At 43.0% G+C, this 25,039-nt stretch overlaps 1 long non-coding RNA gene across 8 annotated transcripts in view; it reads left to right on the forward strand.

The window, feature by feature from the left end:
• LOC147339864 (uncharacterized) overlaps window positions 1-25,039 on the forward strand; it is a 52,784-nt gene that overhangs the window by 16,192 nt on the left and 11,553 nt on the right. For 5 of the 8 annotated variants that reach the window (XR_015158841.1, XR_015158834.1, XR_015158837.1 and 2 more), the window contains exons 2-3: window positions 18,927-19,148; window positions 20,127-20,812. The exons of 1 other annotated variant lie outside the window; for it this stretch is intronic. This is a non-coding gene — a long non-coding RNA (uncharacterized LOC147339864). Of the gene's footprint in view, window positions 1-18,926; window positions 19,149-20,126; window positions 20,859-25,039 lie in introns of all 8 variants that reach the window. 2 more of the 8 variants (XR_015158835.1, XR_015158840.1) reach the window with 1 other exon arrangement.

Below are 25,039 nucleotides of genomic sequence, written 5' to 3' on the forward strand. Positions count from 1 at the left end.
AGGAGACCTGGGTTCGATTCCTGGGTTGGGAAGATCCTGTGGAGAAAAGAACAGCTACCCATTCCAGTATTCTGGCCTGGAGAATTCTATGCAGTGTATAGTTCATGGGAGTCATTTTAGACTCCCTATGAGAATTGCTGATCAACGTGTATATTTAACTTTTCATTTATGTAATGTCACTTTTTGCTTTTTTTCTAAGACTGTACCGGTGTACACTCAACAGCACTATATCAACATTTCGCTGTTTCACATGCCCAGCACTCTTTTTGTTTTCAGGCTTTTCGAATTTTTGAGTGTCTGGGATGTGTGCAATCCATCATTTAAAGTATTTGCATATAATTTCACTGTTTGGAGGAGCCATGACTTGTTCAAATCAAAATTCTGGTGTAGGGCGTATAGATAGTTTCCAATTTTTCTATTTTATAATCAAAGCAGTGGTTGTCCAATTACTTCCTGAAGACAAATTCCAAGAGTGAAAATGCTGGACTAAATGTTCCACACATTGAAGTTTTTGATCCATATTACCCACCTGTCACCTGGAAAGATTTTACGATTTTACATTCTTATCTGCAGTATTTGCATATCTTTTACTCCCAAATGCGTTTCAAAAGCAACTTTAATATATATATATATATATATATATATGTTTTGTATATACTTAATATTTTCATTTGTTTAAAAAATATATTTATTTTTAAAAATTTATTTTTTAATTGAAGGATAATTGCTTACAGAATTTAATTTTAAAGGCCAAGTGACACAAGGCTCTCAGAAGAGCAAAACCCAGGATTTCTTTTTCCCATCCCAGTTCCCACTTCCCAGAAACAACCATTTTAAATCGTTAGCAGTTTCATCTGTTTGCTTCTATAACTCATAATATGCTTACACGGCTCTTTCTTCATTTTGTTCTAAACTGTAGCAGACAGGCTAGATGCCCACTCTGATATCAATTTTTCCTCAACCTTCAGAGATAGCTTAGAATTCCTGAGCCTTTCCAGGTTTCCGAAACATTAAAGAGTCCTTGTCCCCACTTGGCTGCTGTTACCTGATCTCCTGTTTGGTCAATAAGAACATATCTTTTCTTTTTATTCCTTTACTGTCATTTAGGAGGGGTGAAATTTTATTTCAAATCAAATCCCATACCCACCAGTGATTCTTCAAGGGCTCAAACAAAGCCTTGTGCACACCAGGGCCCAGAGACTCCACAGAGACTGAGCCAGAACTGTGTTTGAGTGTCTCCTGTGGAGGTACTGGGGGTCAGCAGTGGCCTGCTGCAGGGACAGGGGCTCTGGGTGCAGGATCCCTGGTCACACAGACTGTGGCATAAGCCCTCTTGGAGGTGGTTGCCATTAACCCCAACCATAGAGCCCCCAAGCAGATGAACCACAAAGTGCAGAATAATCATACCAAAGAAATTCTCACACTGTTAAGAAGGTTCTAGGACCCACAACAGATTTACCAACCTGGGGATCTGGCAAGGGAACTGAGAACCCCCAAGGAATTTGACTCTGGAGGCCAGTGGGATTTGATTACAGAACTTACACGGGACTGGGGAACCAGACTCTTGGAGGGCACAAACAAAATCTTGTGCACACCAGGACCTGGGAGAAAGGAGCAGGGACCCCACAGGGGACTGACCCAGGCTTGCCCGTGGGTGTCTCTAGGAGTCCCTGGCAGAGGCGTTGGTCAGCAGTATACTGCTGCAGGGTCGGAGGCACTGAGTGCAGCAGTGCCTGCCTGGGACCTTTGGAAGGAGGTGGCCATTATCTTCATTACCTCCACCTTAGTTGGGTCTCAGGTCAAACAACAGGGAGGGAAACAGCCCCGCCCATCAACAGAAAATTGGATTAAACCTTTACTGGGCATGGTCCCGCCCATCAGAACAAGACCCAGTTTCCCCCCCAGTCAGTCTCTCCCAACAGGAAGCTTCCATAAGCTTCTTATTCTTATCTGTCCAGGGCAGGCAGAATGAAAACCAGTGTTACAGAAAACCCGTCAAACTGATCACATGGACCACAGCCTTGTCTAACTCAATGAAACGATGAACCATGCCGTGTTCAGTTCAGTTCAGTCGCTGAGTTGTGTCCAACTTTTTGTGACCCCATGGACTGCAGCACGCCAGGGTCCCTGTTCATCACCAACTCCTGGAACTTGCTCAGAGTCATGTACATCAGGGTGGTGGTGCCATCCAACCATCTCATTCTCTGTTGTGCCCTTCTCCTCAAGCCTTCAATCTTTCCCAGCATCAGGGTCTTTTCCAATGAGTCAGTTCTTTGCATCAGGTGGCCAAAGTATTGGAGTTTCAGCTTCAGCATCAGTCCTTCCAATGAATATTCAGGACTGATTTTCTTTAGGATAGACTGGTTGGATCTCCTTGCTGTCCAAGGGACTCTCAAGAGTCTTCTCCAACACCACAGTTCAAAAGCATCAATTCTTTGGTGCTCAGCTTTATTTATGGTCCAACTCTCACATCCACACATGACTACTGGAAAAACCATAGCTTTGACTAAATGGACCTTTGTCAGCAAAGTAGTATCTCTGCTTTTTAATTGTAAATAATGCTGCTACGAACATATGAGTGCATAAATCTTTTTGAATTATAGTTCTGTCTAGATATATGCCCAGGAGTGGGATTGCTGAATCATATGGCAACTCTCGTTTTTTGAGGCACCTCTGTACTGTGAAAATAGTTGTTAAAGTCACTAAAGATGTAGGTTGTACAAACACCTCTTGAGTTCACACCTCTAGGTAAGTAAAGACTAAAAGGGGCAAGAAATGGAAAGAGAACAAGGCAACAAAAGAGAAAGAAATACTTTAAAAAATTTTTTTTTTGTATTGGGGTGCAGCCTAATTAACAATGTTGTGACAGTTTCAGGTGAACAACAAAGAGATTCATCCATACATATACATGTACCATTCTCCCCAAACTCCCCTCCCATTCAGGCTACTACATAACACTGAGCAGAGTTCCACGTGCTATACAGTAGGTCCTTGTTGTCTATCTATTTTATATACTGTAGTGTGTATATTTTCATCCCAAACTCCTAATTTATCCCTCTCTACCTTTTTCCTCTTATGAGAACCATAAGTTTGTTTTCTAAGTCTATGAGTCTATATCTGTTCTGTAAATAAGTTCATTTGTATCATTATTTTAGATTCGACATATAAGTGATATCATATGATATTTGTCTTTGGCTTACTTCACTTTGTATGATAATCTCTAGGTCCATCTGTGTTGCTGCAAATGGCATTCTTTCATTCTTTTTAATGTCTGAGTAATATTCCATTATATATATATATATATAATGGAATATATATATTCCACCATATTTTCTTAACCCAGTCATCTGTTGATGGACATTTAGGTTGTTTGCATGTCTTGGCGATTGTAAACAGTGCTGCAGTGAACATTGGGGTGCGTGTATCTTTTTGAATTATGGTTTTCTCTGGATATATGCCCAGGAGTGGAGTTGCTGGATAATATGGTAACTCTATTTTTAGTTTTTAAAGGAACCTCCAAACTGTTCTCCATAGTGTCTGTATGAATTTACATTCTTACCAACAGTGTAGGAGGGTTCCTTTTTCCACACCCTCTGCGGCATTTATCTATAGACTTTTTGTTGATGGCCATTCTGACTAGTGTGAGGTGATACCACATTGTAATTTCGGTTTGCATTTCTCTAATAGTTAGTGAGCATCTTTTCATATGCCTGTATATCTTCTTTGGAGAAATGTCTATTTAGATCTTCTGTCCATTTTTTTAAAGAAATAATTTTATTTATTTATTTTTGGCTGTGCTGGCTTTTCATTGCTGTGTGGGCTTTCTCTAGTTGCAGTGAGTGGGGGCTACTCTCTAGTTGCAGTGCACAGGTTTCTTACTGTGTGTGTCTTCTTATTGTGGTGTTATTTCTTATTGTGGTGTCTTGTCTTGTTGCAGAGCATGGGCTCTAGGACATCTGTGCCTCAGTAGTGTTGGTTCCATGGCAACCCACTCCAGTACTCTTGCCTGGAAAATCCCATGGACGGAGGAGCCTGGTAGGCTGCAGTCCATGGGGTTGTGAAGAGTCGGACACAAATGAGCGACTTCACTTTCACTTTTCACTTTCATGCCTTGGAGAAGGAAATGGTAGCCCACTCCAGTGTTCTTGCCTGGAGAATCCCAGGGACGGGGCAGCCTGGTGGGCTGCTGTCTATGGGGTCACACAGAGTCGGATGCGACTCAAGCGACTTAGCAGCAGCAGCAGTGTTGATTCCTGGGCTCTAGGGCACAGGATCAGTAGTTGCAGCCCATGGGCTTAGTTGCTCCTCGGCACATAGAACCTTCCCGGATCAGGGATCAAGCCTGCATCTCCTACAGTGGCAGTCAGATTCTTTACCACTGAGCCGCTAGGGAAGCCCTGTCCATTTTTTAGTTAGGTTGCTTGTTTGTTTGATATTGAGCTGTTTGTATATTTTGGAGATTAATCCCTTGCAGTCATATCATTTGCAAATATTTCCTCCTGTTATATAGCTTCTCTTTTTGTTTTAGTTATAGCTTCTTTTGCTGTGCAAAAGTTTTCAAGTTTAATTGGGTCCCATTTGGGATTTTTATTTATTTATTTATTTTACTTATTATTTATTTATTTGACTGCACGGGGTCTTAGTTGTGGCACACAGGATCTTCGTTGCAGCATGCAGGACGTGTAGTTGTGAGATGTGGGATCTTTAGTTGTGGCATGCAAACTCTTAGCTGTGGCATGTTAGATCTAGTTCCCCTACCAGGGATCACATCCAGCCCCGTGCATTGGGAGCACAGTCTTAGCCACTGGACAACCAGGGAAGTCCCCTATGTGTTTATTTTTTGTTTTTATTTCCATTACTCTAGAAGATGGATCAAAAAAACAATTGCTGCGATTTATGTCAAAGTGTGTCCTGCTCGTGTTTTCCTCTAAGACTTTTATAGTATTTGGTCTTACATCTAGGTCTTTAATCCATTTTTATTTCATTTTTGTGTGTAGTGTTAGAGAATGTTCTAATTCCATTCTTTTACATGTATCTGTCCAGTTTTCCCAGCACCCGTTGGTGATGAGACTGTCTTTTCTCCATTGTATATTTTGCCTCCTTTGTCATAGATTCAGTTCAGTTTAGTTCAGTCACTCAGTTGTGTCCAACTCTTTGCAACTCCATGAATTGTACCACGCCAGGCCTCCCTGTCCTTCACAAACTCCCAGAGTTCACTCAGACTCAGGTCCGTCGAGTCAGTGATGCCATCCGGGCATCTCATCCTCTGTTGTCCCCTTCTTCTCCTGCCCCCAATCCCTCCCAGCATCAGAGTCTTTTCCAATGAGTCAGCTCTTCGCATGAGGTGGCCAAAGTACTGGAGTTTCAGCTTCAGCATCATTCCCTCCAAAGAAATCCCAGGGCTGATCTCCTTCAGAATGGACTGGTTGGATCTCCTTGCAGTCCAAGGGACTCTCAAGAGTCTTCTCCAACACCACAGCTCAAAAGCATCAATTTTTCAGCACTCAGCTTTCTTCACAGTCCAGCTCTCACATCCATACACGACCACAGGAAAAACCATAGCGTTGACTAGACGGACCTTTGTTGGCAAAGTAATGTCTCTGCTTTTGAATATACTATCTAGGTTGGTCATAACTTTCCTTCCAAGGAGCAAGCGTCTTTTAATTTCATGGATACAGTCACCATCTGCAGTGATTTTGGAGCCCAGAAAAATAAAGTCTGACACTGTTTCCCCATCTATTTCCCATGAAGTGATGGGCCCTGATGCTGTGATCTTCATTTTCTGAATGTTGAGCTTTAAGCCAACTTTTTCACTCTCCACTTTCACTTTCATCAAGAGGCTTTTTAGTTCCTCTTCACTTTCTGCCATAAGGGTGGTGTCATCTGCATATCTGAGGTTATTGATATTTCTCCCAGCAATCTTGGTTCCAGCTTGTGCTTCTTCCAATCCAGCATTTCTCATGATGTACTCTGCATATAAGTTAAATAAGCAGGGTGACAATATACGGCCTTGACGTACTCCTTTTCCTATTTGGAACCAGTCTGTTGTTCCATGTCCAGTTCTAACTGTTGCTTCCTGACCTGCATACAGATTTCTCAAGAGGCAGATCAGGTGATCTGATATTCCCATCTCTTTCAGGATTTTCCACAGTTTATTGTGATCCACACAGTCAAAGGCTTTGGCATAGTCAATAAAGCAGAAATAGATGTTTTTCTGGAACTCTCTTGCTTTTTCCATGATCTAGCGGATGTTAGCAATTTGATCTGTGGTTCCTCTGCCTTTTCTAAAACCAGCTTGAACATCAGGAAGTTCACGGTTCACGTATTGCTGAAGCCTGGCTTGGAGAATTTTCAGCATTGCTTTACTAGCATGTGAGATGAGTGCAATTGTGCGGTAGTTTGAGCATTCTTTGGCATTGCCTTTCTTTGGGATTGGAATGAAAACTGACCTTTTCCAGTCCTGTGGCCACTGCTGAGTTTTCCAAATTTGCTCGCATATTGAGTGCAGCACTTTCACAGCATCATCTTTCAGGATTTGAAAGAGCTCAACTGGAATTCCATCACCTCCACTAGCTTTGTTCGTAGTGATGCTTCCTAAGGCCCACTTGACTTCACATTCCAGGATGTCATAGATTAAGTGACCATAGGTGCATGGGTTTATCTCTTGGCTTTCTATCCTGTTCCATTGATCTGTATTTCTGTTTTTGTGCCAGTACCATACTATTTGGATTACTGTAGCTAAATTCTATTTTATATTTAAAATGCAAATACCCATGGGAAAAAAGCTCTACTTCAGTGTAATAAAATTTGATATTAAAAGAAATGCCTGTCCCTTCCCCAAAAGGTTTCTCATGTGGATGTTTAAAAACACATTTTTCATAATTTCTTGGGTTATCCTACTCTACCCGTGGTCCTACCTACGACCCCTCTCTGTAGCTACCGAGGGTTCGTCTTTGAACACTCTGGGCTGCGTTAGTCATCAATGTGCCTTTGCAAATGCTGGTCCCTCTTCCTGCAACTGTCTTTTCTCTGCTCTCTACCTGACTCTCTCTACCCCTGGTACAATTATCACTTCCTCAGCAAGCCTTCCGCCAAGGGCCTCAGGCAGGATTCCCTTCCTTGTACCTCTGGGTAGTTATTATTTAAGCTTGTCTCCCCAATGAACTGTGAGCAGCTTGTCAAAGGCAGGGCATGTGCCATGTTTACTCTTCTGTCTCCAGTGTCTCACTGTCTCCAGTGATCAATAATGTTTCTTGTATTAATAAAATAATTTCCTGAGCTTCAATGTAAAGACAATAATGTTTGTTATGAATAAAATAATTTCCTGAGCTACAGTGTTAAATTAAGAGCACATAATCCTGGAGCGGCAGTTATGAACTCTACACCTCAGGGATGCCAGAGCCATCTGGATAGAGTCCAGAAACTCTATCCCATAGGCCATATCAGCCTTTGACTTTTCTAATATTGACCATCTCCAGAAGCCTGCTTTGTATGAATTGAAATACCATGTTCTATCAAAAACTACTCTTCTTGGGCATGGATAATAGGACTAAGGGAGAAGGGATAGAAGGAGAAAATGTCAACCTTCCATACAGAACCCTTTCCCTATCTCTAACATCCTTGGAGAGTTACATGCTTGCATGCATGCTAAGTCGCTTCAGTCATGTCCGACTCTGCGACCCTATGGACAGCAGCCCACCAGGCTCCTCTGTCCACGGGATTCTCTAGGCAAGAATATTGGAGAAAGAATGTGGGTTGCCATTTCCTTCTTCTTGGAAAGTTACAAAGTCTCACCAAAAAGTCTTTGCTAGATTTTTAAAAGTAAGAACTACTGACATTTCACAACTGCAATTTCTCTGAAGATTAACAGTCTCTCAAGCCCACCTTCCTGGCATTCAGAAAGTGCATTTTCTGTAGCCTATAAAGCAGAGGGCAGGAAGGTGTTCTGATAGAAAATCTCAATACCAGACTCCTCTGGAGGGGGGCTACACTGAACAAATCAACCTAGGCAGAGTGTTTTAAAGGTCATAAAGATGAAAAAGGGTAGAGAAAACACGACCTTCAAGAAAAGAAAAAAAGAACCAGATGGGAGTCTTTGCATAACGTCATTTCAGATGACTATGGAAAAGACTGAAATAAACAGGTGTTCAGTTAAATGTCTGAATCTTTTAAAAAAAATTTCTTTAACTTGAAGCTAATTACTTCACAATACTGTGGTGGCTTCCGCCTTACATTGACATGAATCAGCCATGGATGTGTGTGTGTCTCACCATCCTGAACTCCCCTCCCACCTCCATCCCCACCCCATCCCTCTGGGTTGTCCCAGAAGACCAGCTTTGAGTGTCCTACTTCATACATCAAACTTGCACTGGTCATCTGTTTTACATATGGTAATATACATGTTTCAATGCTATTCTCTCATATCGTCCCACCTTCACCTTCTCCCACATAGTCCAAAAGTCTGTGCTTTACATCTGTGTCTCTTTTGCTGTCTTTGTTACTGTCTGTCTAAATTCCATATATATGCATTAATAAACTGTATTGGTTTTTCTCTTTCTGTAGAAAAGGCTGTAGTTTCATCCACCTCATTAGAACTGACTCAAATGTGTTCTTTTTATAGCTGAGTAATATTCCATTGTGTATATGTACCACAACTTCCTGATCCATTCTTCTGCCAATGGACATCTAGGTTGCTTCCATGTCCTAGCTATTGTAAATGGTGCTGGAATGAACATTGGGGTACATGTGTCTCTTTCAATTCTGGTTTCCTCAGTGTGTATGCCCAACAGTGGGATTTCTGGGTCATATGGCAGTTCCATGTGCAGTTTTTTAAGAAATCTCCACTCTGTCCTCCATAGTGGCTGTATTAGTTTGCATCCCCACCAATAGTGTAAGATGGTTCCCTTTTCTCCACACCCTCTGCAGCATTTACCGTTTGTAGATTTTTGGATAACAGCCATTCTGACTGGCGTGAGATGGTACCTCACTGTGGTTTTGATTTGCATTTCTCTGATAATGAGTGATGTTGAGCATCTTTTCATGTGTTTGTTAGCCATCTGTATGTCTTCTTTGGAGAAATGTCTGTTTAGTTCTTTGGCCCATTTTTTGGTTGGGTTAAATGTCTGAGTCCTAAATATGTTAAATTATTGTATCAGTCAGGATCCTGGTAGAAAACAACTTGCAAATGGGGTAAGTTGAGACATGTTTAATAAAGGGTTTAGTCATAAAGGATTGGGGACTTCCCTGGCAGTCCAGTGTTTAAGAGTCTGTGCCTCCACTGCAAGGGGCACAGGTCCAATCCCTGGTCAGGGAACTAAAATCCTGCTTGCCACATGGTGTGGCCAAAAGAAAAAAAAAGACTGAGAAAGCACTACAGAATTCCACAGGGAGTACTTACACTGACCCACTCAGCTCCCATCCCTTACTGGTATTGCCCATTGATTGGACCCAACAGGAAGTCAGAGAGCAAGGGGGTCTATGGATGTAACTCATGCAGATCAACCTCTTGGGCCACAGGATGGGGAAGCTTGGAGAAAGCAGAGAGTGGTAACAAGATGCTCAGCACTGCAACAAACCCAAACAAATCAGGTGGGTCCCTGACCTACCTTTGAAGAACCTCTCTTCTTCATTTCCTTCTGCCTGAACAACCTGCTGATCTCCTATACATTTTACAACCATTGATTTGTGTTTGCTGTCCAGTCTCTGTGTCTTGGGCCTTTCACGGGCTTTAACCATTTGATAACCATAGGCCAGCGTGGCTTGGATGAGGAAGTGCCATTGGAATCAAGAGCGAAGAAGGTATCTGTGTAAATATCTAGGGTAAACCATTCTATGCCACAGGAAACAGCAAGTTTATAGTTCAAGTTCTGTCCCTCTGAGACAGAAAGGAGCTTGGAATGCTTGAGGGACAGAAAATTCATCCCAACATCCAGAGCTGAATGCTTAGTTACTTGTCAATGATTGGAATGATCAGACCCATCACCCCACACATAGGCACATGGAGTCCGTGACTGGATGAGAAACGGAAGCCTTGCTTTGACAAGCCATTTCAGTTCTCAGGACCTCTTTCATCTGTGAACTACAAAGCTTGACTGGGGTCTTTTGGGAGCTCACTTCCTATTCTAAAATGGTATGACTCTTCCCTGCTCAGGCTAAAATCATAACCGTCACAAACTCCTTGGGGAATTTTCTTGTGTTGTTGTGTCTATGTGCATACATGGAATCACAGTTGATCACTAAACTAAATCATCTATGTGCATGCATGGAATCACAGTTAAATCACTAGTTAGTGACATTATCTGAAAAATACTGTGTGGGCATCGACTGTGTTTTCTCCTATGGGGCCAGTGTGACTGACACCATTAACAGTAATACCTTTTGCACTCACCATCCCGTTGTTCCCCTTGCCCACTCCTGCCATGGACGTACATCCAACCTGTGTGCAAGGAAGGCCAGAGTGGCACAGAGTTGCCCTGGAGCAGCCCTGGGCCATGATGAATGAATGGGAGTAGGAGGGTCAATACCCCAGCTTCCTCTCCCTAAGATGGGACAACTCTGAGGTGTACCTCATACATTCCCCTAGAGATTCTCGGGGATATGAAACCCCAGTTGCCCATAGAGGGAGCTTGTTCTTGCACTGGCTTCTCTGTTTCTCTTCTTCTGTCTCACTTCCTCATTTCCTGACTGCTGCTCCTTCCAAATAAATGACTCGCACTTGAATTTTATTCTCAGATCAACTTCTGAGGGAGCCCTATCTAAGACAGCCAGGTGTACTGGGCAATACCAAGGAGCATAAAATATTTATCCAAACACAAAGAGCTCACCATCTGGTTACCAGTTTTTAAAGTAGACAGTAAAGCTTTGAAATACAAGTTTTGATGTAGCTGTCCAAGTTCTAAGAATACATTTTATGAAAATTATTGTAGTTGTACACAAACTTAGACACCAAAATGTTCATCTCTTGTCAAATAATAGATAATAGATAAATAATAGATAAAATTAGGAGATGTAAGTGACCTATCATAGGGAAGTGAATAAATAATGGTATATCCATATAACAAAATTTTTTCATGGGGACTGTCCTGGGCACTGGAGGATATTTCACAGCATCTGTGGATGCCAGCAATACCCCACCTCCAGTTGTAGCAAACAAAAGCATCTCTAGACATTGCCAAGTGTCTCCTGGGAGCAAAATCATTCCTGGTTCACAACCACTGGCCTAACAGAATTTCATATTGTGAAAGAGTTAATGACCACAAAGTCAAATAAGATGATTCAGAAGTTGTTTCAGATTTACATGAGTTTTTTTTTTCATTTTGAAATAAACAGTGTCATATCAACATTTAACTTAAAGTTGAGCTATTTCAAATCCTAAAAGATGATGCTGTGAAAGTGCTGCACTCAATATGCCAGCAAATTTGGAAAACTCAGCAGTGGCTACAGGTCTGGAAAAGGTCAGTTTTCATTCCAATCCCAAAGAAAGGCAATGCCAAAGAATGCTCAAACTACCACACAATTGCACTCATCTCACACACTAGTGGAGTATTGCTCAAAATTCTCCAAGCCAGGCTTCAACAGTATGTGAACTGAGAACTTCCAGACGTAGAAGCTGGTTTTAGAAATGGCAGAGGAACCAGAGATCAAATTGCCAACATCCACTGGATCATCAAAAAAGAAAGAGTTCCAGAAAAACATCTACTTCTGCTTTATTGATTATGTCAAAGCTTTTGACTGTGTGGATCACAATAAACTATGGAAAATTCTTAAAGAGATGGAAATACCAGACCACCTGACCTGCCTTTTGAGAAATCTGTATGCAGATCAGGAAGCAATAGCTAGAAATGGACATGAAAAAACAGACTGGTTCCAAATAATATATTGTCACCCTGCTTATTTAACTTATATGCAGAGTACATCATGAGAAATGCTTGGCTGGATAAGCACAAGCTGGAATCAAGATTGCTGGGAGAAATATCAATAATCTCAGATATGCAGATGACACCACCCTTATGGCAGAAAGTGAAGAACTAAAGAGCCTCTTGATGAAAGTGAAAGGGGAGAGTGAAAAAGTTGGCTTAAAGCTCAACATTCAGAAAACTAAGATCATGGCATCTGGTCCCATCACTTCATGGGAAATAAATGGGGAAACAGTGGAAACAGTGTCAGACTTTGTTTTTCTTTTTTGGGAGGGGGGGCACCAAAATCACTGCAGATTATGGCTGCAGCCATGAAAATCAAAGATTCTTGCTCCTTGGAAGAAAAGTTATGACCAACCTAGACAGCATATTAAAAAGCAGAGACATTACTTTGCCAATGAAGGTCCATCTAGTCAAAGCTATATATGGATGTATGGATGTGAGAGTTGGACTATAAAGAAAGCTGAGCACTGAAGAATTGATGCTTTTGAACTGTGGTGTTGGAGAAGAGTCTTGAGAATCCCTTGGACTGCAAGAAGATCCAACCAGTCCATCTGAAGGATATCAGTCCTGAATATTCATTGGAAGGACTGATGCTGAAGCTGAAACTCCAGTACTTTGGCCACCTGATGCAAAGAACTGACTCATTTGAAAAGACCCTGATGCTGGGAAAGATTGAGGGCAGGAGGAGAAGGGGATGACAGAGGATGCAATGGTTGGATGGCATCACCGACTTAATGGACATGAGTTTGAGTAAACTCTGCGAGTTGCTGATGGACAGGGAGGCCTGGTGTGCTGCAGTCCACGGGGTTGCAAAGAGTCAGACACGACTGAGCCACTGAACTGAACATTTGTGCTAGGAGAAGGGCCACTTCCTCAGACCTCTAAAACAACAGCAAATAAGAGGTTTGAAGGCATCATCTGTTCAGTTTCTAAGTTTAGGCTTTAAAAAGTTGAAGTCTTGCCAGCCTCATGGGACATTTGTTACCCATCTGTCCAGACACCACACGAAGAACATGAGATAAACAGAACCCCCCCAAAAAAATATTCTATATTAGAGACTTCCTCAGCATGATAATGTTCAGTGATTAACTGTGATTCCACATATGAACACAGATGGAACAAGGCAAGAAAATTTCCCAAGGAATTTGCGATACTTACGAGTTAGCCTGAGTGGTGAAGATTCCATCAAGACATGATTATTGAGCACCCACTCTGTGCCAAGCAGTGTTCCAAGGCTGTGAGGATACAGAGGGGAGCCCCTTATGCTGACCCTAGATGAGTTCTCCATTCTAATGAGGGGTGCCAGTGATAAACACGGGCACATCTACGCCAACAAGCTAAATCTTGGACAAGAACTAGACCCTGTGGAAGAGAGTGGCTGGATGGTGTGGAAGTGAGGGACGCCTTTAGCTGGTGCATCTGCGCAGAGATCTGGGCCTAGCCTGGTGAAAGCACACCTGCAATGAATGCCCTGAGCTGGGAATGAGTCGGAGTATTTGAGGAACAGAAAGAGAAGCAGCTGGATCAGAGCAAACAGAAGGTGAGAGGAGAGAGGCTAGGGCAGCTGGCTCCTTTGAAGATCTTTGCAGGAAGTTTGGGTTGTATTTCATGACAGAAGGTGCAGGAAGAGAAGGGGAGGGACAAGGTCTGGTTTCTGCTTTGGAAAGCTCCTCTTGAGCACGTGCCAGAGTGACCTGGAGCAGGATGAGAGAAGCATCTGCTGTTTGGTCTCCTCGGGAGTCCAAGTGAGGCCAGCTGGGTTGGAGGGGTGGAGGTGAAGTGCTTGCATTTGGAAGGAGATTCGGGAGAAGTGTTGTTGGCCTATGTGGGCCTGGCAGCCCCAGTGTACTGAGCCAGCTGTGGAAAAACAGAGGCCAGAGTGAGGAGCTGGGGGCTTGGCAACATGCTCGAGCTGCTTGAAGCTGAAGCTCCAGGGAATGAAGCAGTGACTTGTGACAGAGAGTGTGAATGCCAGGGCCTTGTAAACCCATTTTTATTTTTAAATAGGCTAACAGCCAGGGAGTAGGGCATTTTGTAACTTCCTTGGGAGTCAGAGCCAAGTGGCGCCAGGAGCTGCTGCCTGTGTGAGCAGCACAGAGCAGAGGCCAAAGCACGGCCGGCTCGGGGGAGATCCTCTTATTCCTTCCTGAAAAATCCCTGTCTGGTTACTGATGCCTGAAACTCCACCAATCGAGAAATGTCTTTCATGGTTGGGTTCGTAGTTTGGGACAAAATGTGAATTCCTTCCAGAAGGCAAAGCAGAGGCCAGCCATGAGACTGAGCCCTGAGGAACGTGACTTTCAGAACTGTCAGAAGTCAGAGGGGACAGAAGATTCTTTCTGGGTTGGAAACAGTTTTAGTGCTGTGGCACTGGAAGTCCTGAGGTGTCCAGTGGGTGACCGCTGGGTGAGCAGGTTTGGGTGGGGTGAGGGGAGCTCAGAGAGAAGGAAGCCGTCCATCAGGAACTGAAAATGGGCAAGGGGGCAAATATAGCCACACTTCCTGAGGCCACCCTGGCCTCTTGTGTCTGATCTGCACATCAGGAGGCCCTAGCCTCCTCCTCCCATGGCTCCTGAAACCTAACAGCTTTACCAGGCTCCTCTAGGTGAATAACACCAACATTTAATTCAAAAACCAACATCCAGAGCATTTAAGTGACTGAAACAGTTTTGATGGCCATTGAAAACACAAATCAAAACCATTTTAATAGGCTGTAAGCCTATTTAAAAATAATTTTCTCACTGCATTTTATCCTTTAACGTGATCTTTGCTGAATTTTCTTATCTTTCAATTCACTAACTTAAAACGTCTCATCTTTGGAAAGCATTAAAATGAACAACATTGTTATTTCTGTCTTAATCACGTTTTCTCCTACTTTTCACCCTACCTGTCTAACTGCAGGATACAGAAGCATTTTTTCCCTCCCTCTTTGTTCACTGGCCGCTCACAGTTTTATTCATTCTTTTCACTATTTAATACACATTTACTGAATTCCCATTATGCATCAGCTACTGTAGGAGATTCTGGAGTGATAGAAAAGTTAGATAGTTGTCCTCTGCCCTTGAGGACCTGCTAATGGTGGGAAGAAGATACAAACAAGTAATTAAAATGCCAAAGTTAAGCACTATAATTAAGATCTGCCAAAACCACTTGAAAAAATATGTACTAAAGTTTAATTTACACTTTCATTTACTAAGTAAATAAATCCTGTACGTTGATTATCACAGTATTTCCTTTTAGTCTTTTTTTTTTTTTTCTTCAAATTCCTTGTGTTGGAGTACCATCTACTGAAAATGTCCCAGAAGTACAACTGCAAGGTTTTCTATTTCTTATGTTAGAGTGCCATCATGTGGAATTTTTATGTAATTGCTGGTCACCATTTTTCCATTCCTTATGTTAGAGTGCCATCATGTGGACTATTTATGTAATTGCGGTTCATCCTTTTTTTTTTTTTTTCCCCCATTTCTTATGTTAGAGTGCCATCTTTTGGAATTTTCTTGTAACTACAGAATGGATTATCTGTAGTTTTTGTTTCTTTGTTACAGTGCCGCCAATTGTTTTTGTTACATAATTGCAAAGAGTTGAACATGACTTGCTGACTAAGCAACAAATATTTTTCTTACTTATCAGGTAAGAGTGTCACCAGGTAGAATTTTCATGTAATTGTACACAGATATGTTTTTCTTGTTATTCTGGTTAGAATATCACTCGATTTTTTTCCTGCAATTGCAGATCAGATTTTTCATGTTTCTCACTGTAGCGTGCCCCCCAGTGGAATTACTGTGTAACCGCAGAACTTGTTTTTCTTATTACAGGTATTGCCTACTTTCTGAAAATTATTATTACTCCATTGTGTTTTATGAAACACCTAATTAGTAGGAGATGCTATTGAAAATAATACCTAATTTTCAGTAATCAAAATAAATCTGAAGAGGATTTTTGCTTTCACACACACAAAAAGAGCCATTACTGACTGTATTGATGTTGGTCTTTTGTTACAGTTAAGTGGCATTATTGAAACTTCTAGAAATCTGGGATTCTCTATACCCCATTTCTGTTTACAAAATGTTTTACAGGAACTTTGCTTTCAGATAGTGGGAAAACCTGTAATAGGTTTGAAAAATGTGTTCTGCACTTACATGATAATTCCACCACGTGGCGCCCAGATCACCATGGGGGTGGAAATACCATATAATTGCAAAACAAGTTTCTTATTATTCAGGTTAGGATGCCACCCAGTATAATTTTCCTGCAATTGTATAACAGATGTGCTTTCAATTTCTTATGTAAAGTGGCACCTTGCAGGATTACCCAGCAGTGGCAGGAAAAAAAGTTTTCATTTTCTTGTGAGAGTTCCACCTAGTGGAATTGTTCTTTGTTATAAAGTACACTGAGACATCTGAATAACCTGGAGGATTTCTTAAAACAAAAATTTCATGTCCCCATCCCCAGAGTTTCTTATTCAGGAGGTTTGGGATGGGGCGTGGGGATTTGCATTTCCAACAATCTTTCCAGTTTATCAGTTCAGTTCAGTTCAGTCGCTCAGTCGTGTCCGACTCTTTGCGACCCCATGAATCGCAGCACGCCAGGCCTCCCTGTCCATCACCAACTCCCAGAGTTCACTCCAACTCACGTCCATCTAGTTGGTGATGCCATCCAGCCATCTCATCCTCTGGCATCCCCTTCTCCTCCTGCCCCCAATCCCTCCCAGCATCAGAGTCTTTTGCAATGAGTCAACTCTTTTCGTGAGGTAGCCAAAGTACTCGCATGAGGTGGCCAAAGTACTGGAGTTTCAGCTTTAGCATCATTCCTTCCAAAGAACACCCAGGACTGATCTCCTTTAGAATGGACTGGTTGGATCTCCTTGCAGTCCAAGGGACTCTCAAGAGTCTTCTCCAACACCACAGTTCAAAAGCATGAATTCTTCAGCCTCAGCTTTCTTCACAGTCCAACTCTCACATCCATACATGACTACTGGAAAAACCAGTTTATGCTGATGCTAATTATCTGAGACTACCCTTTGAGAACCGCTGAAATACCTACTCCTTAAATCTTAGTTTCACACATAACTGAGAATTTTTTTCCTGTATAATTTCTAGAATTGTTTCAGTTCCAAAGAGCTGTAAGGATTGGAAACCTTTGCTCTCCTGAATCCTTCCAAAGAACTTAGGATACCTGTTGATTAGATGTACCAGTTGCTTTTGATATCAGTTTTTGCAAACTTACCTAAGCCACATTACAATGTGCAATGAATTCTGTTTGTTTTCAGTACCACAGTACCAGAGCATCACAGGCGCTCCCTGCATATCTGTTGGATGAACAAACATGGGCCTTCAGCATTGCCAGGTTGTTAGGATAAACATGGCAGCTTTCCACTACTGAAATAGGACACTTAGTTTCCTTGTCTGCAGCTTCACTATCATGTGACAGTGAAAGAAGCTGCAGACAGAAATCGGTCAAAATCCTTTATTCACATGCAAGCACAAACCCTGCCCTACTGCCTGTGCCTAGAAGCAGCCAAGGGCCTGTTCTGTCTCTTCAGGCACCATAACAAGCTTCTTCCTGAAGTGTTAAATCAAGGTAGAGATAACAGAGTCTCCATAAGAGCTGAACATGGACTGCTATTTCAGAGCTGTTATCCCTCTGACTTGTCAGAAGCTTATCCTTTGTTCATGCAAGAGTGGGTCCCTCGTTATCTTTGTAGCCAGTCACATGTTTTGAACACCACTCATTTCACCAATGAAAAAGTTTTCCTTATATTTGTTAGGTGAAGTAATAAACTCTGGTGCAGATGGAGATGGGATATTTGCAAGTCCTCTACAATATGGAATCCCTATCAGGGTTCTTCTGATGTTAACAAGCTAACCTGCAGCATGGCTCCCTGATTAGGGTGCATCACAGGTTGACTGACTGCCCCTCTGGTAGAAAAGACTAATGTGAATTTATACACATCTATATAGGCTTCCCTGCTGGCTCAGACAGTAAAGTGTCTGCCTGCAGTGTGGGAGACCTGAGTTCGATCCCTGGGTTGGGAAGATCCCTTGGAGAAGGAAATGGCAACCCACTCCAGTACTCTTGGAGTACTGGAGAAAATTCCATGGACTGAGGAGCCTGGTAGGCTACAGTCCATGGGGTAGCAAAGAGTTGGACATGACTGAGCAACTTTGCTACTATATGGATGTGAGAATTGGACTGTGAAGAAAGCTGAGCACCGAAGAACTGATGCTTTTGAACTGTGGTGTTTGAGAAGACTCTTGAGAGTCCATTGGACTGCAAGGAGATCCAACCAGTCCATCCTAGAAATCAGTCCTGGGTGTTCATTGGAAGGACTGATGCTGAAGCTGAAATTCCAATACTTTGGCCACCTGATGTGAAGAGTTGAGTCATTGGAAAAGACCCTGATGCTGGGAGGGATTGGAGGCAGGAGGAGAAGGGGACGATAGAGGATGAGATGGCTGGATGGCATCACCGACTGGATGGGCATGAGTTTGAGTGAACTCCGGGAGTTGGTAATGGACAGGGAGGCCTGGCGTGCTGCGATTCATGGGTCAGACACGACTGAGCGACGGAACTGAGCTGATACCACTTCATTTACATTGGATTCTGTGAAAGTAAATTGCAGACAGTATAAATCCTGGAAACCAGAAAGGTTTTTTTCATGCATTTATTTACTCACTCTTTATTAAAGGTCTTAACACATGGAATGTAGGCTAAAAGTTGGGAATTCTGAGTTCTGGTCTCTGCTAGGCCACCAGCTAGCTAGCTGTGTTATCTCAGACAAATTCCTTAACCTCGCTCAGCCTTTTTTCATTTGTGAACAAGAGGCCTGAACCAGCCATTACTAAAGCTACCTCTAACTCTAAAATGTCAAGATACCATTCTTTTGGAAAATATCAGGACTGATTTGCAATTCCAGTTATCCTCCAGCCTTTGTCAGCTGCAGTGAGGATTAAACCCTGATATCCCCAAGCATCCATTGTATGTAGTGAATTAACTTCTCTCTTGTAGGCCTAATATAGGAGTTCCGTACTCTCTCTGTCAGAAGGGAAAAGACAGTCACTGCCATCATCTGTGTTCTGTGGTCCAGATGAGGAACCTGGCGTGAAAAAGCCTTGCAAAGCCCTCTGCAGATCATCCAGCACAGAACACCCAATGGGTGAGCTACGAGGAAGCCAAGGTAGACTGATCTGCTTGCCTTCGCTGGAGGCTGGAATTCCTGTGGAGGCCCAGGTTGGTGTGACAGCTGCCTGGCCGGTTGATTCCAATGAGCTGAGTAAGGAGCAATGTTTTCTCCCTGTTCTGCAACATGAACAGTGTGATAAGCACTTCTCTACTATGGAATGAACTAAAAAATGTGCAACTTAGGCCATGGGAATCATGGTCCTTACCCTAAAAGATTCCCCGTGGAGATGTGAGTCAGAGCTTGCCAAGCAGCTGAAGGGGAGGGTGGGCACACACCAGTGGGAACTCTCCTCACTCAGTGGGGTGCCCAGTTCCCAAACTCTTGTCACTGTCGAAGACAACTGTCTGTTTCAGTACAAAACTTGGTGCTGCAACACAACATGCCTTTAGTATCTCCTGTGGCTCAGGAATGCAGAAGCAGCTGAGCTGGGGGATTGGGGCTCAGGGTCTCTGGTGAGATTGTGGGCCAGGCTGCAGTCATTTGGGTCAGGAGGAGCCATCCCCAGGTCCCTGGCTGGACTGTGGGTACCTCGTGGGCCTCCCTGCAAGGCTGCTAGGGGGGCAGCTGGCTGCTCCCAGAGGCAGTGTGACCCAGCTGATGGAAAAAAGCCTAGTGCTTTTATGACCCTGTCTTAGCAGTGACATCACTGCTTCTGCCAGGGTGCAGGAGGAGGACCCGGGGGTGAGTGCCAGGGGGTGGCACCACTGGGCCAGCCTGGGGGCCGCTGCACCTGCCTCTGCAGATCCATGCTGCGGGGCAGCCGCCTAGGGAGCCATGCACATCACGGTGACACCGTCCTCTGGTGGGAAGGGAAGTCTGGTTGCCCTGTGCTCTCTCCAAGTCCTCTAACTTTCCCCTCCTTCAGTATTCTTCTCTCCAGAAAAATTCACCGTTTTCTCCCCTTACCAGCCAGACCTCCCAACTTAGACCAACCCCTGTCTTCTAGCTCCCTTTTTTCCTTGCCTTTCTTTCTTCCCTCCACTTTCTTTTTCTTCCTCATTCTCTCTTATTTATTCATTTTCCAGAAAGCACAGGAGGATTTAATTTTCAAAATGATTACAAGGAACAAGTCCAAGAAGAATGATGAAAACCAAAGTACTCTGGCCCTTTGAGACTCGAGTTTTTCTCTGTGAAAAGACACCTACTTCGGCTGCCAAAAGACACTATTCTTTCGGAGCAGAGCCTCAAAGCTGCCAAAAGGAGCAAATAGCTTTTCCCAGTGAAATCTTCTATTTAAGGCACGGAGGCTCATTTGGCGGAAACACTGAGATTTGGGAAACCTTGCCTCCCTATGAGGAGGGAGCCACCTCCAGGGAAGGATTCACGGGGACCCTTCTGTGAGGTGGTCCTGCACTGTGCTCTGTTTCCTTTAGAAAAGTGCCAAAGTCCTTGAAATCCAGGCCCTTTGGAAACTTCTCAGAGTGTCGTGGTCTCATAACGTGAGACTGGTGAATACAGCTCACATAGGCAAGGATTTAAAGTCGAGTTTGAACTTCTCCCCCATCAAGCCATGTCAGCATCACCTGGGAGATGCCAAGTCAGCCCCGCCCAGAAGTCCCGGATGTGAAACCCTCAGGGCTGGACCACCAAGTCCAAGGAGGGATGCTGGGGCATTCAATTAAAGGACCACTGGTTTGAGAAAAGTGAGAGTCAAAAGTACACATTGGGACTCTGCCATGAATGGAGTAAAAGACCTGGGAGACACCAGCAGGTGAGACAGAGAAGATAAGGGGATGTGACATGCTGAAATTTTCTAGGTACGAACAAATACCTAGAAAACTTGGGGGTTGCCATTCTTTCCCTTGCCTCTGACTGCCTCCCCCGCCTCCCCACTTTCTGCTCTATCCCCCCTGCTCAAGCACCAGCTCACTAACAGGAACCAGCCCTATTTGAGTCTGGGCGGGTCGGGGGTGGGGGTGAGAAAGGGATCATTTCCTTAACCACATTTTGGAGCCAAAAGCTTTTAAAAGAGCCGCTGGCTATGAAGCATTTGCTCGAGTTCGCCACTAGGGGTCGCCAGCAAGTTGCTCTCAAGCCTATCACAACCCATTGCCAGCTTTTTAAAACAACTGTTTTTTAAGCATCCTCTTTAGAATCCTTAAGTGTAATTCACAGGTAATAATACTTAACTTCACACATAATTTTTAGATTTTTTAAAGACTATAATACAAGCAAGAAATCAAAACAGTGTGTTATAAACTAATATGTATGTCACGACGAAGTGGTTGGATGTTTGGTCATAATCACTGTGACTGCAGTGCCTGCGGGCATAGACCAAAGTGGGGTGTTAAATCAGTGGCTTGAATACCACTAGTAGCATTGCCACTGGTGATAGGACTTTTCTGCAGTGGTAAACAACTCATGAAAAACCTGGAAAAAAGCAAGTTATCAACACAGCCCTCAATTTACTTACTAGATACTTTTGTATTCCTGTGAAGTTCATTCAAAAGCTATTTTTTATTTTTCTGTAGAATGGTGATAGGATCTAAGTCCAGATATTGCATGCAGGTTTTAGATGCAGGATTCCACCTACATAAATGTCCAGAGGAACATTTGAAAGTCATGTGAGAAGTAGACAACATTGCCATCACACAGGATGTCAGCAGTCGAAGTTCAAGGGTACCCCCACATCCTTGTCACAGCAAACCCTCGCCCACAGAGACGCCCACTGTGAGCCATAGAGGACAGCGCAGCGCCCATTGAGAATCACTGGAAAGAGAGGAGCAAAGGCAAGAGAGGAGAGACTAAGGAATGTACTTGCAGGCTCAAGATGGGCCAAGGAGCATAGTCTTCTGGCAGATGCAGCAACGTGGGGCCCATGTGGGCTAGGGTGCACACTCGTGCCGTGTTGCCTGTTTGGGTGGCAGGGAAACACCATTCACTTGTGTCTTCCTCCCACGTTTTAGCCCCTCTACCACCACCCTTGGAGTCAAAAAAGTATTTAAATATCTAGAAATCCTTTTTAAAAAGTTCTACCTGTTTATTGCTACCAGCCCATCTCCCTCTACCCTGGTCACACGTGCATGTTCTGTCGTGTAACCTCATGGTTTGTCATCCGCCAGGCTCCTGTGTCCATGGAATTTTCCAGGCAAGAATACTGGAGTGGGTTGCCATCTCCTTCTCCTAAAAACCTTTTTTAAAAATAGATGTAATGTTCTTTTTTGGCCCCAAGTGGATTTCTGAGAACGAATCTAATGCTTCTTAAGGGGCAAAGTAGGATTATGAATCAGATCCCTGAAATGTTTGCATATTGTTGGACCCAGCAACTTCACCTCGAGAAACTTGGTCCTCATGTTGATGTATGGCAAAACCAATACAATATTGTAAAGTAATTAACCTCCAATTAAAATACATTTAATAAAAAATAATAATTTGGATGAGGTGATAGTTACAAATACACTTAAGCATTGTTTATAATTGTAAAACAGAAAACCATCTAATTGGGCAACAATGAGGGAATCAGTGGAATAAGTTACAGCTACAGTGGAATATTAGGAGTTGAAAATCAGGTTGTTAAAAATGTTACTTACCCATGAGAGTGGGTTACAAACTAATAGGTACCTTCTGACTTCATTCATATAAATTTTTTAAATGTGTAAATGTGTGACAAAAGTATGTAGCTGGCAGATCATACACTGACATTAGCAGTGCTTTTTGTGGCCCTGTATGGTTGGAGAATATTTTTATCTTTTAAATTTTGATTTATCTTTAGTTTCTAGAATTTCTATACAGAACATGTTTTCTTTTGTAATAAGAAAAATGCGAGTTGTAAAATGATGCAAAAAAGCTTTATGAAAGAATTCCATGATAGCTATTTGGTAAAGTCCCTAACTGCCTCCCCTTGTGTTTGATAAATACCACTTTTGGTTTCTTAAAGGCTGCTGCTACTTCTGCTAAGTCACTTTAGTCATGTCTGACTCTGTGCTACCCCATAGACGGCAGCCCACCAGGCTCCCCCGTCCCTGGGATTCTCCAGGCAAGAACACTGGAGTGGGTTGCCATTTCCTTCTCCAATGCATGAAAGTGAAAAGTGAAAGTGAAGTCGCTCAGTCATGTTTGACTCTTAGCGACCCCATGGACTGCAGCCTACCAGGCTCCTCCGTTCATGGATTTTCCAGGCAAGAGTACTGGAGTGGGGTGCCATTGCCTTCTCTGTCTTAAAGGCTGGCAAGTTGCTTAAGATTGGCAAGGTTTATTGATGGTGAAGCCAGTTGTGCACACAGTTGGTGAAGCCCGGTGGTTTTTTTAAATTAATTTTTTATTGGAGTATAGTTGTTTTACAATGTTTCTAGTTTCTTCTGTACAGCCAAGTGACTCAGTCAAACCCATACATAGATCCACTGTTTTTCAGATTATTTTCCCACAGAGGTCATTACAGAATATTGAACATCCAGTTCCCTGTCCTATAAAGTATGTCCTTGTTTGTCATCTATTTGATACATATTCGTGTATATGTCAATCCCAGGCTCCCGTTGTATCTTCCCCCTCCTCCTCCCCGCTGCTTTCCCCTTTAGTAACCATAAGTTTGTTTTCTTTAGCTGTGACTCTATTTCTGTTCTGTTGTAGGTTCATTTGTACTATTTTTTTGATTCCACATATAAGCAAAATAACATGATATTTGTCTTTCTCTGACTTCATTCATTATGACAATCTCCAGGTCCATCCGCATTGATGCAAACGGCACTATTTCATTCTGTTTTCATGTCTGAGTAACATTCCATTGTATATGTATATACCACATCTTCTTTATCCATTCCTGTATTGGTGGCCATTTAGGTTGCTTCCATGTGTTGGCTATTGTAAATAGTGCTGCAGTGAACATTGCAGTAAATGTATCTTTTCAAATTATGATTTTCTCCAGATACGTGCCCAGGAGTAGGGTTGCTGGATCATATGATCACTCTATTTTTAGCTTTTTAAGGAACCTCGGTGTGTGTGCGCACCAGGTCACTTCAGTCTGTGTCAGACTCTTTGCAACCCCATGGACTGTAACCCACCAGGCTCCTCTGTCCATGGGATTCTCCAGGCAAGAATACTGGAGTGGGTTGCCATGCCCTATTCCAGGGGATCTTCCTGACCCAGGAATTAAATCCATGCCTCTTATGTCTCCTGCATTGGCGGGCAGGTTCTTTGCCACTAGAGCTACCTGGGAAGCCCGTATAAGGCACCTCCATACTATTTTCCATAGTGGCTGTACAAATTTACATTCCCACCAGTAGTGTAAGAGGGTTCCCTTTTCTCTACACCCTCTCCAGCATTTATTGTTTGTAGGTTTTTTGATGATGCCCGTTCTGCCAAGTGTGAGGTACTACCTCATTGTAGTTTTTGATTTGCATTTCTCTCATTATTAGTGATATCAGGCATCTTTTCATGTACCTTTTAGCCATCTCTATGTCTTCTTTGGAGAAATGTCTATGTAGATCTTCCACCCATTTTCTGATTGGGTTGTTTGTTTTTTTAATTTTGAACTGCATGAGCTGTTTGTATATTTTGGAGATTAATCCATTCTCGGTTACTTCGTTTGTAAATATTTTCTCCCATTCTGTATGTCATCTTTTCATTTTGTTTATGATTTCCTTTGCTGTGCAACAGCTTGTAAGTTTAATTAGGTCCCATTTGAGGCCTGGTGGGTTTTTGTGAGTGGAGAACCTTAACCAGAAAGAAGCTGAGCTGCAGGATGAGGTTGGAGGCCGCTGAGCACCCCGATTCCACCTGTCCTTGGACATCTGTCTTTGTTTGGCCGGTTGTTTAATTAATGATCTTTGGCTAAGCACTACACTGACACAGGTTCTCTCTGTTTATGTAGCAGCTCCTGTTGCTAGCTCCCAAACAATAGTTAACTATTGACTGTGAAGATAGCAGTCACCTCTAAAACCTGCCGAGTACCCAACTGATTCATTCTCAAAGTGTACCTAGCAGAGAAATTTCTAGAAGTTGC

The sequence above is a fragment of the Bos grunniens genome, chromosome X (assembly GCF_055505025.1).
Source record: "Bos grunniens cultivar Pamir isolate PY7600 chromosome X, Bosgru_T2T1.0, whole genome shotgun sequence".
In the NCBI taxonomy this organism is placed as follows: domain Eukaryota; kingdom Metazoa; phylum Chordata; class Mammalia; order Artiodactyla; family Bovidae; genus Bos; species Bos grunniens.